Source organism: Sinocyclocheilus rhinocerous, unplaced genomic scaffold, assembly GCF_001515625.1.
Source record: "Sinocyclocheilus rhinocerous isolate Xijiao unplaced genomic scaffold, SAMN03320098_v1.1 scaffold346, whole genome shotgun sequence".
NCBI classification, from domain to species: Eukaryota; Metazoa; Chordata; class Actinopteri; order Cypriniformes; family Cyprinidae; genus Sinocyclocheilus; species Sinocyclocheilus rhinocerous.
The window spans coordinates 677,354-690,414 of NW_015630993.1; the positions used below are offsets into that span (position 1 = coordinate 677,354).

A 13,061-nucleotide genomic window follows, 5' to 3' on the forward strand; every position below is an offset into this window, starting at 1 on the left:
TAAAAGGCCCTATATATATATATATATATATATATATATATATATACAGGAAAAATTTGTTTGTGGTTAACTTACCATACCTTACCACATTTGTTGAAATATTTGCTGTAAAATATTTTAAAATGTATGGTTTTGGAAGTAAAAACTATTACCATACTATTACCATATAAATGACTGTGAAAATGTTATGGGATTTTTTTTTTTTACATTATACAAATATTGCAAATATTAACAATATATTCAAATACTAAATAATTTGGTTTAAAAAAATTTTACCAAAGAAAAATAAGTTTTGTTAAAGAAAAATACACATTTTAGTTGCAGAAACACTGTGATTCTCAGTTTGACATACTATTTCTGAGTCATTCTACTCCTGTTACATAAAAAACTAAAAAACAAATAAAATAAAAAACAGTTACACAGTTTATCTGCCAAGAGACACATCATCGTGAGCTGTATTTCACCATTAGTCCAGCTGGATCAACTTTATTCACTACAAGAGTAAACTTGCATCAACATCTGCATAATATTTTACACTGAAATATTTGGAAAGTTTATCTAAAGAATTCATATGAAAAAGATAGTTAACCCAAAGTAAAGTGGGAGCCCTTACCTTCAGTGCAGTGATTGTTTCTGTGTTCTGATGTGGGAACTGTGTGTGTGATCTTATCCAGTTTTGTAAAGAGCATCTGTGATTATTTCAAGTACAGCAGGAAACAATGTCATATCACACTCACCACTTCCACCATGGGAAGTCATCAATAAAAAGTTAGCTAAGGAAGCGGGGGTCTGTGTGTGTTTGTGTGTGTGTCAAGAAACATCTGTCTGAAACAGAAATCGTTATGGATTTATTGCCCTGCATCCTGAAAAGCTCAGCTCAGCATAGGTTTGTCCTATCTTGGTTCCCTTAAACCTGAGGGCAAGTCTATTTCTATCCGAGATTACACGGTTCCTCTCCGTTCCTGTCATGGGATGGAATTTGGGCCAAGGTCACGGACATACAAAAACTCTCAATAAATGAACTATTCCTGTCTGGTGCTACCGATGCTTGATTTACCTCTAAGAACAGATGGAACACACACTCTCCCTCTCTCTTTCTTCCTCACACACACAAACACAAAAATTACTAATAATATCTTATTTGAAGAAGCCTGCCATTTCAAACCACAAGAATGAGTTACAGTAAGTTTACAATTCATCATAAAAGTCATCCTTTTCTGAATTGTCCAGTTGTGATTACTTGTACCCAATAAAGCCTACTGTATCATATTTGATACAGAAATTACTAAGGCCCCTTAATTATCAACATGACCAAAACTTTGCTGAAAACCCTTCTGTCATCTGATTGATAGGTTATACCTTTTAGCAAGTAAAAAGCCTTTTACTATAATTATGAAAACGTCCCCCATTCAGGTCGTGGTACACGTGTCTTTTTGCTGTGAAATCTTCATTGTTGTTAAACGTAAGAATAACTTATTTTGTGAGTAATAAATCAAGATGAACACTTACTGGACTGAAGTAGCTAAAATATGAGTATCAAATATGATACAAGAGGCTTTTGAAGAATTTGTACATTTCTAAATAGTCATTGTATTGCATTGCATTATATGTCCCCCCTCCCCACAATAAAACCTACAGAGCTTTGATCATAAAACTTAGCATTTAAATATCATTTTACTAAGACATATTAATGGGAGATATAGAGTGACAACTTATACTTTCATGCATTTTAAGTAGTTTGCTACAGGGTTAAACAGTTATTGACAACATTACTAAGATAAAACGCACTAAGTTTGCTGTCAGTCAGTTGAGTACCACAAAAGCGAAAGTGCAGAGACTAGGAAATGCTCTGAAAGATAAAGCTGGCATCACACTTGAGTCCTGCCTATCAGCTGGCAAAGAGCACTCAAACTAGAGCCAAGAGGGGATGCCAAGCCTCTGGCAGTCTGTTAATGTTCTTCTCTCATTACACACAGCGTGTCATGTAGAGTATTCGTTTAAAAGACAATCATGATCTTAACTTTAAACTCTAGGACATCTCTTGTTACAGATGAAACACTTTTTTATTTAACTTTACCATTACTTGGTTGCAACATCTGAATATTTATATAGAAATACAAAAACTACAATATGATATATATATTTAAAAAAATGAATATAATAATAATATATACACACAATATTATATATGATGTATACACTTATTATTCTTACTGTTATTGTGAGCTTGCTTGCAGTTTTTTTTTTTTCTTACAATCAAAATTGAATAGGTCTGAATTGAAAAAAAAAAAAAAAAATTAATTTCCATGATGACTTAGATTTCCACTTTGGTGTCACTGTTATTAGATACATCCTGCTGTATTTCCGAGTGAGTCACTGAGACATTAAAGCTGATTTTAACGGAGAAGGAAAGTCTATCTGGCTTACTGACCATCACCTGAGAGGCCACTCTATTGTTCCAAAACTCCAGTATGTCACAGGATCTCAGTGCTCAGCTCACAATATGGCTTCAGACTTTGGATAGAGCTAGAGCTCATCGTTAGTCACTGGCCCACATTCTTCCATAAGAGCCACTACACAAAGACTTGACAAATATTTGCAGCTTAAAGTCTAAATTTGAATTTTTATATTTTTTTATAATTTATCAATAATTATTTGTCAATAATTCATCAATTTTAATATTTAAGTATTAGTGAGAACTCTTTTTTTTCCCAAAAGGTAATTTAAAAAAAGAAAGTCTGTACAATCTCACAGTCATTTTCTAGTCCTATTTTGAGTCACATTTTCATAAAATGTTATAAATCTAAAATGTTTTTTTTTATAAAGAGGAATTAAAGAATAAAAAAACTGTAATGCTTTTTGTCAGTTTGTGCATTATTAATTCATAAAGTAATAGAGTATGCTTCTGATTTTATTCTGACTTTTTTCAGACTTTTTAAAATTATCTGTGTGTTATAGGCCTACTGTGTGTGTGTGTGTGTGTATACATATATATATATATATATATATATATATAAATCTTAGGCAAAATCTGACAAAAATTGAACACAGCTTATGAGTATTTACATTTTAATACATTATTTCAGCTGCTTTCTCCACAGACAAATGCAGAAGTATATGAAATTTTTCTGAATTACCTCAGCATCCATTGACTTTTCCAGAAGAGATGAATCCTAATTCTCCTAGTATTTGTCCAGGGCTCAAAATTTTAAAGGGCCTTCAGTTCCCAGTTTGTTTGCCCTGGCATGACGGAAACTCAGACCAGCAGAAGACACGTCTAGGGTGATCCACTTCACATCCGGTCCTGTTCAATTCAACTCTCTTTTTCTTTCTCACTCTTCTTCTCTATCTCACATGTTTCTATCCCTTGTTCTCATGAATTTATTCAGTTTAAGCACCACTACTAAACTCGGCTCATGGTCTGCTCCAAGATGCTGAATGATTCATGGAGGGGCAGCAAGAGATCTCATTCTGCGCCTCTCCTTAGAGGCCGCTGCGCCACCATGTGTAACACAAGGCTGTGGAAACCTGAGCTAACACCCTGCTCCCTCCCCTCCTACCTGTCTTCTTCTGCACAAAATTACATTGTTGGGGTCTAGTTACTGATCTTTGATTAGGTGGATCTGTTTTCTGCTAATTACTACCCACTCACCAACACGAGGCTCGTGGCGCATAGCCCATTTGGTATAAAACTGCCTCTATTTTATTTTTACAAACTGATGGATGTTTAATCCCTCTGACTGCTGGGACGGTCAGCTGAGGCTCTGATGGAACCTGAGTCAGTAGATGTTTACATCATTACTGTAAAGGTGTGTAAGTAGCCTAGCCTCTCTCAGGTAACGTATAGGTTCAGTTGGCCCACTTTCTTCACTCATGTAATTTTTAGTTTCAACTTTCATGTCTTGAGATATACATTTCCATTAATCAGCTGACTCTAAAGGAAATCATGTAATTGTCAATGTCTTTGCGTAAACACAGTCTGGTTCGTGAACGAATCATTCTTTTGAACCGATTATTTTCAGTGAACCGGTTGAACCAGTTGACCAAATCGAACTGAATCGTTTAAAACAGTTCGAACTGAGTGCACTGACACAAGGGCATGTGTGTATCGAGAATTTGAATGATGAATGTTGTCAAATTGCGATGACATAAAAAATAACTGATTAATGAACCGTTTTTAACTTGCTCGCAGAAATGAACCATCTAAAAGAACGTTTGCGGTTTTCAGACATTAATCAGATTTCCATTCCATGTGTGATATGTACCATGCACTTGAGGTAAATCATATTTACTTACGAAGCCACAAGTTGCCCTTCCTTGTGAATTCCAAATCAACAAGATTCCTATCAAGTATGAAGCCTGACTCTCTATAATAATTTGTCCTTGATCTCTTCCACCCATATCATCACTTATCTTCTACTTTTTGTCTTAAGAAAAATTAATTAAATAAAAAAATAAAAAAATAAAATTAGTAGTTTCTGTGTTAATATAGCACCACCAAACACAGCCGCAAAACTAATTCCTGCCTGTTTCCAAACATGTTTCCTGATCATGTCCCATTGGGCAGGCCAATAGATAGTCCCACCCCAAAACTCACATCATTGGTTGAACTAACCTTGCTGTGTTGGCACGATTGGTGCCATACACAGTGTTTGCTATTTTAAATTCATAATTTTTGTTGGAGTTTTACACAAACCTTGACTTCGCAGTTGACACGATTCCAAAGGTAAAATAACCATCCCACAATTTTTGTCTGATTTCTAATAATTTAGCTCTTGACAAAGCTTAGCTTCAGATTAGTTAATTTCCTTTAAGATAATAAAGGAATAAATAAAAAAAAGAATAGATGCCGTGAAAAGACACACAAATAAATGGAATCGCTATAAAAATAAATTCTGAAATGTATGTCATAGTGTAAAATGATCCGTGGAATCCCAGCACAGCCCAGAGATCGGAAATTCCACAGCAGCACAAAATGGCCATGTTAATATTCATAGCCCTAATTAGTGTCCCTGACTACACCTTCAACCTAATTTATACGTTAGTGGTGCAAGTCGACACAGTGGTGAAACAGATGCTCTTTTGTAACTAAACACAACACACTTCAGATAAAAAGGAACTAAACTGACCGTGATGGTAGACCCTCAAAGATTACATGGTGTTACACAGTAACACAGTGTAACACAGTTTTAATAGACTATAATATTGGGGGGGAAAATATCCACCACGACTTTAAGAACTGTACATTTGTATTTTACATTTGTAATTTAAAAGTGTAAATTGTGAACATGTGTATGCCATGCTGTGTTCAGCAATAATAAAAATTATAGTGGTTTGTCAGTGTATGTATAATACACTGAATAACATAATACACATAGTAACCTCTCTCCAGAGCATAAGCGTTACTGTACACAGCTGGTAGATCTTACCTTAGAGTTCAGGCAGTACATATTTTGATGAGAGCAAGACAAAATTCGCGTCCTGTTTGGTTTGTTTCAATTGAGAGTCCCGAGAGAGAATGGGGCAGTGCCAGTGGTGCAGAGAGGTGTAGCGCACTGTATGTGCGTTGGTGTCCAGCATTAGAAAAAAGACAAGGTCCAAGAAGAGTTGAAGTGGGACACTGCTTATTATGGCTGCATCACCTGGATTTATGGATATCCCACTATGAAACATGCTCTACATGGGCTGTCGTAGTGTCCTATTTCTGTTTTTAATTTGAGACTGGCCTCATTCCCAAATGCTCAAGGCAGACTACACAGTGTTGTGATCTAAATATACAGTGTGATTTTTTAAAATGTATTTATTTTTGTAAAAGTCAAATGAAGTAATTGAAAATCATTTTAAACCTATTGCATTAAGATTTGTCAAAATGTACATCAAAATTACATTTTAAAATCACATTCACATTTTTGTTGTGTTTAATATCTTTCATATTTTACAATAGTTTAAACCTCTTTAAAGGGATTAATGTTGTGAGATTTTAACCTATAGCCATAAAATTATCAAACAACACTTTTTAGTTTTTAACTTTTAGCCAAAATATGTGTAATACAGTGATTGAATATGAATACAATTAATGAATGTATTTCACAACATGTAGTAGATGATTACAAGGTCAACATGTAGATATATTAACAACATAGATGATTACAAGGACAGCAGGGCAGCTGTGACCCATTTGCAATTTCAACTGCACTATACGATACAAAATATTTAACTGTAATGTGTAATATTTAACATTCACAGCGTTTCTGTTTTACAAAAAAAAAATTAAATAATAAATAGCATTATGTCATTTCAGAGAGCTGTCCAATCAACTGGCTTCTTTCCTGATGCTTTAAGTAGCATGTTAGTTTTAGAGAAGTGCCTACATCCAAAGAAGCCTAAATGTGCTGAGTACGGTGATGGATGTGAAGTCTCAAGGACATGATGACGTTTCTGGAAAAGAAAAAAACAGCCAGTCATATATTTCTTTAACTACTGTATCATAATGTATTTTAAAGGTGCAGTTTTTAGTTGAAATATTCACAGTAACCCTGATTATTCATACCACTAGCAAAAGTGTCCAGTAACAGTAACATTCTGGTGGTCAAAAACACTGGCCCTCAGGAGACAACTACTCCATGTAAAATAAAACCGCTTTAATGTCTTATTGAGTGCATGTGATTTTGAACATACTTTTAAAGTTCTATTTATCTCTTTATGTGTAAACGTTAGTAAAAAAAAATTACTAAGTGCACATTTATTCCTGATAAATATATTTACATTTCATAATTCTGTCTCCATTAACTTACTCTGTCAATCACTCTGCCTTTCCTCTGAGCATAAGAGCCCCAAAGCAGAAAGACCAGGCCACTGAGGTTTCTGCTGAGCCACAGGACCACAGCATCTGTGAAAATCTCCCAGCCTTGACCCTCATGAGAGGTGGGTTGATGAGCCCTCACTGTCAACACAGAATTCAACAGCAGTACATCTGAAAATGGAAAGAATACTGACATTAAACATAATTAAACAGATAGCTTTAAAATTATGTTATAACTCGTAACACCTTGATGGATCACTCATATACATGCACTTACAGTACCATTCAAAAGTTTGGGCTCAGTAAGATTTTTAAATGTTTTTGAAAGAAGTCGTTTATATGCTCGCCAAGTGTGCATTTATTTAATCAAAAATGCAATAAACAGATATATTGTGAAATATTATTACAATTTAAAATGACTATATTTTCTATTTTAATATATTTTAAAATTACATTTATTCCTGTGATGGCAAAGCTGAATTTTCAGCAGCCATTACTCCAGTCTTCAGTGTCACATGATCCTTCAGAGATCATTCTAATATCCTGATTTAACGTTCAAGAAACATTTCTTATTATCAGTGTTAAACAGTTGAGCTGCAATGTGATACCTTTTTTTCAGGATTCTTTTATGAATTGAACGTTCAAAAGAAAAGCATTTATTTGAAATGTCATTTCTTGTAATATTATAAATGTCTTTCTGAATTAAAGTTTTATTAATAAAAAAAAACTTACTGTCCCCAAACTTTTGAATAGTAGTGTATATTGATTATCTACCCTGTTTAGCCCATTCTGTGAGGTCTCCATGACCTGGGTGCCGGAAGCCAACAATATCTTCTTTCAGCTCCGTGAATATGTTTTCCAAACTGCAATAAGTGAAGCAGGTCAACAAACAGAGTTGTCAGTAGAGATGTACTGTAAGATATCATTGTGGTGAGATGATCAATAAATAATTATTTCCACAGTTCAGTACAATGCGGTACCTAGGAGGAGGAGGTTTAGGCCTCAGCACACTGAAGGCCAAACCACGAGCCTGACCTGGATGGTGATAGGGGTCTTGCCCAAGAATGACCACTTTTACCTGTCAAAATAAAATATGTAGTCTATTTAAATGCACTGATCTTTTATACCTCTTCCTTTTTTAGAATATTAAGGAACTTACATCTTCAATTGCGCACAAAGTTGTGCAATAAAACACCAGCTCAGGGCTGGGATAAACAGTAAAGCATTTCCCCTCCCTTGTAACAAAAGACATTAGCTGAAAAAAAGAATAAAGTTTTGTTTTTTTTTACTTCATCTTTTCATTGTCATTTTGATGATGTCTTATATTGAGTATCACTTACTTTTGTAAAATAAGGTTTTGTAAATTCAGTCCCGATTTGTCTTCGCCAGCTTTCACCAACAGGTACAGGTACATTTCGACTGGCCTGTCGTTTCAGTGCGGCACGTCTGTTCTGCTCTATCTGATGCAGCTGTTCCTCGCTGTGCTGCATGTTCTCAGCACTAACTTGCTCTTTGCAGGATGCGTTGTCATTTAAGCAAAGAAATTATAGGAATAGCATACACTTAGATACAGGACTGTTCATGAAATTACTGTATTAGGTATTATTACACACAATGAAGAAATAGGAAATGCAGGAAAAGTTTAAATATTCTTTTTTACAATAATTACCTAAAATAGTCAGATAAATGCAGTGCTTGTTGAACTCATTCAGACACTTAACCTACCTTTTGACATGTTCAAAGTAAGAAAAGCTGTGTATGCACTGCTGGCTGTTGTTTCTCAGACCCCTTCACAAATACTGCTGCATCACTGTTATGCTGCCATATCATGCAAATGCAGGTTTGCTCAACCATTTGCAAGACCGAAAGCGAAACTTTAACTCTAAACCATGTTTCCTAAACCATGGCTGTAACTGTTAACCAGAGACATGACATGCTCTTGTGTCGATTACTACATTTCAAATCTGGTGGTATTTCCTTTGTGATTTTTTTTTTAGTTACAGCTATTATTTAAAAAAGTAAAAAAAGAAAACATTAACATTCATTACATATTAAAGGAGTCATATGATGTTGCTAAAAAGAACATTATTTTGTGTATTTAGTGTAGTGAAATGTGTTTATGCGGTTTAAGGTTCAAAAAACACATAATTTTCCACATACTGTACATCATTGTTTCTCCTCTATGCCCCGCCTTTCTGAAACGCATTTTTACAAAGCGCATCGGTCTGAAGAGCTTGTAATACTCCAAAGAGAAAGGAAAAATTTAAGTCGCATCATATGACCCTTTTAATATTACAAGGGCAAGGCATTGCATGGCACAGAAAAAATTTATTTACTTCTCCTTTGACCCTAGTTTAACCTTTTTGACTTGAAAGCCCCCATTGTCCAGGACAATATTCGAAGGCCCCCTTTGACACGAATGCCATATAACACATAAACATGGCACCTGGTGGCCGAGGTTGGTACCGCATGATAATGTTAGAAAGCCAGACTTTTTTCCTCCATGTGTTGCCTCTTGCAGAGAAAAAAAAAACTGTTTTGAAGAGAGAAAAAAGTTTTTGAAGGCAGAAAAAAAGGTTTTGGAGGGGGGAAATTTTCAAAGAGAAAGAGAGAAAAAAAATAGGCTTTAGGACCTAAGACACTATTTTTTCACCCACCTTGAAATTTTTTTTTGTTCACATTGTGGTTCAGGGCTTCCATACTGTACGTTCTTCAATAAAAACAATAGTTATTGAGGGAAAATAAAAAGAAATATGATTTCAGTTTACATATTAATGTTATGTTTTTTATTTTTTGTTTACTATTTTGTTTATTTGAATATATTTACATACGTCATCCTGCAGCTCCCTTAGTAGTGTTCTTCGGCTGGCTCCCTGGTTGAGAACTACTGCCCTATAGTTGTTTTATGTGGTGCTTAAATCATCTCACTTATTTAACTTTTCTGTTTAGACATAGAGTAGTACGGAGCCCCTAAAGGGACATGGTGGTGGGAAAAAAATTCGGGGTGGGAGGAATTTTTTTTTTGCGTGATTTTTTTCCACCACCATGTCCCTTTAGGGGCTCCGTAGTACAATCTGATTTTTTTCCACCACCATGTCCCTTTAGGGGCTCCGTAGTAATAGTGTGTGTATACCTCTGAATAACTTGTTTGTGTGAATAAATATGTTTAAATATCTGATAGAATATGAATACAAAATACAGAATTTACTTAATTATTGTGACCTGGAGAAAAAGAACACACACAAAAAAGAGTGGTTATCATGAGTTCATTCGAAAGAGGATGTGGGTAAAAAAGTCTATACTTTCCCTTTGCTTAACATCGCTAATATTTCTATCTAACAAACGTTTCTAACGGTAATGAATAAGACTTTATGAAAGAATTCCACACATTCCCTTGACTTTCTTCCTTTTAGCACTGTTTATCTTGTTAAAGATGACATGATGCCGTGTGCGTTTTACTCTGGAGGACTGAGGGCAAGCCCACTCTCTTAGTTTACCACCATCCTTCAGGTTGTGTTAGTGTGATCAGAGACGCACACCAGTCGTTCCATAGCCGAGTACACTGTTTTGGTTTAGCGTTCCATCATAGCCAAGTGAAATGAATGCGTTGAAAAGATCATCGCAAGTGGCTTACAAACGCAGGAAAAACAACAATATCAGGTAATACATGTGTGTTTTGTGTTTACTTGTCAAATTGTTGTGGCTAGTAGGCCTAAGTATTATTTACACCTGTGCTGGTTTTTTAGAACTTTTAGTTGAGTGAAAACTGAAAACCGTAGCCTATAGAAATGTCAGACAAATTACATAGTTTTAAATTGTTTAGTTTGTGAAATTAAACGCCAACTACAATATTGAGTTTAAATATTTCATCAGTTTCAGATTTGCGTTGTAAACCGTAAAGGCTAAAGTCTATATTTGTTTAGTTTGGTGACATCCCAGACAGATGATAAAAGCATCCTTACTGTTCACGAGGAGCAGCCCGGGAAAGATGAGCCTAGCGATGAAGGAGTTTGCAATATTCTGGTGCAAGTGGATTTCGGGGACAGCGAGAACAGAAGCTCTGGAATCTCAGGTTGGCATCTATATCCAACATCTACATTTGTAGATGAATGTGCAATTTGAACATTCTCTTTATTCCAGGACAGAGTTGAAAGTGATTAAGCTCAGACTTGTGGTGTAATGTACAGTACAGTATGCATGTCGTTTAAGGTCTTTAGGACATGTGAGGTAAAAAATATTGTTCAAGAAATAACATTATGCATCCTCAAGTAGGCTACTGGATATTAATAAAAGGGGCCATCAGGCTTTTTGTCTATAGAGCAGGGGTGGGCAAACTTGGCCCTTCCAGGTCACTTTCCTTCAGAGTTTAGCTCCAACTCTAATCAAACACACCTGAACCAGCTAATCATTGTCTTCAAGACTACTAGAAAGCTACAGGCAGGTGAGTTTTATCAGGGTTGGACCAAATCTCTGCAGAAAAGTGGCCTGAAAGGGCCAAGTTTGCCCATCACTGCTATAGAGCATAACAAAAAGTATGTTTTGATGCTCAAATAAAAAACTAGACTCGAAAGACTAATAAATTATAGTTGTGAGGCTTTTTTGCATGGTACCATCTTTATTGCAGTCAAAATAATTTATTGTAGTTCAAGACACTTTATCAGCAGAATTTAAATTCCTCACAGGATTGACATTACTCGTTTTTTTTTTTTTTTTTCTGAATACCTACTAGCTCAGAAGAATGCACAGCCTTCGTCCTACCTTCTCAGTCTCTAATGTCTGTTTGGTGATTTATGCTTGGCTTGTATACAATATCTTCTCATCATTCAATAAATACGCATTTCTTCAGAAACCTTCACTATGGAAGAAGCAGTTGAGGCTATTGGTTTTGGAAGGTTTCAGTGGAAACTCTCTATGCTAACAGGAGTTGCGTGGGTAAGAAATTCGGCTTTATACAGTAGTGTTTTAAATACAAGTGATGTTTACTGAACAAATATTTTCGGTTTGTTCAGTACATTCAGTTTACTTAACTTGTTTACTGAAAATTCAAACTCTTATGTTTCATATTTGCGTGCAAAGATGGCCGATGCTATGGAAATGATGCTCCTTAGTATTGCAACTCCTCAACTGCGCTGTGAGTGGAGGCTCTCGAGCTGGAAAGTGGCATTCATAACAGCGGTCAGTATATTCACTGTTGAACACTAACATGTTTGAACACCTCTTGGGGTTACGTTTGGTTATACCTTTCTGAAAAGGAGGTAGAATGTCGATCACGCACTGTATTGTTAAGACTTTTATAATATTTCATCTTTTGAATCTTAAATGTATCATTGTAATGTTGTACCTTGCCAGATAGTGTTCTTTGGAATGATGGTCAGCTCCTCACTTTGGGGGAACATTTCAGACAAATATGGCCGAAAAGTGGTATGTTTGGTTTAAATCTAGTACAAGTGAAATGAGTAAATAAATAATGTCAATGCAAGCATTCTTTATAAGAACGTAAAGCAGTCACTGTTGCCTCACTGACAGCCTCGCCATCTCCATCTTTTAGTGTTTAATACTCTGCATGCTGTGGACATTGCACTATGGGCTTCTCAGTGCTTTTGCACCTGTTTACAGCTGGATCTTAGTCTTGCGATGCCTCGTGGGATTTGGCCTGGGAGGAGCCCCTCAGTCGTGAGTTTTTCCATCAATGAACAATGAATGAAGTGTGATTCATTGCAAACTCATAATTGACATTCAAGTGAGCAACACTCGGAAAGAATGTGAAATCTTTTTTATGGTACTTTTTATTCATGTTCTAGATATTAAGCTCTTTTGAAGGCAGAATGTATTCTCATTAGTGTCTACATGTTTTGGACATTGCTTTTACATCATCATGTGCTAAAAAACATACAATTTTCTAAACTGACATATTTCCCATTAAAGACCATTAAACCTGTTCAGTTGCTCACTACTACAAAGAACCTGCCAAGTCATTTAATCTATAATCAGTTGTGTTGTTACACAGTGTTGGGGAAAGTTACTTTTTTAAAAAGTTTTATAAACTACATTACTTAGTTACTTTTTATGGAAAGTAATGCGTTACGTTACTTTTGCGTTACTTTTTAAATCTGGACAGGGCTTGCTTGTTTGTTTTTAATATAAAAAAAGTTATATTTTTGGCAAATATAAAAGCCTTTTCACACCAAAAGTGAAATGGATAAGCCTCAGGCTGAAGGCAAAGTAAATTTACGTCCGTACAGTAGAATACAGAAGAAGA

General features: G+C 35.4%; 1 protein-coding gene and 2 pseudogenes across 1 annotated transcript in view; 1 reads left to right on the plus strand and 2 right to left on the minus strand.

The window, feature by feature from the left end:
* LOC107740942 (unconventional myosin-Ih-like) overlaps positions 1 to 642 on the minus strand; it is a 17,254-nt gene extending 16,612 nt beyond the window's left edge. Inside the window, exon 1 of the mRNA XM_016553505.1 lies at positions 614 to 642. The gene's annotated coding sequence lies outside the window, so the exon portion shown is untranslated. The remainder of the gene's footprint in view (positions 1 to 613) is intronic.
* Positions 643 to 6,297: 5,655 nt separating this feature from the next.
* LOC107740976 (uracil-DNA glycosylase-like) lies at positions 6,298 to 8,632 on the minus strand (annotated as a pseudogene).
* A 1,529-nt stretch (positions 8,633 to 10,161) lies between these two features.
* LOC107740974 (synaptic vesicle 2-related protein-like) overlaps positions 10,162 to 13,061 on the plus strand; it is a 7,036-nt pseudogene continuing 4,136 nt past the window's right edge.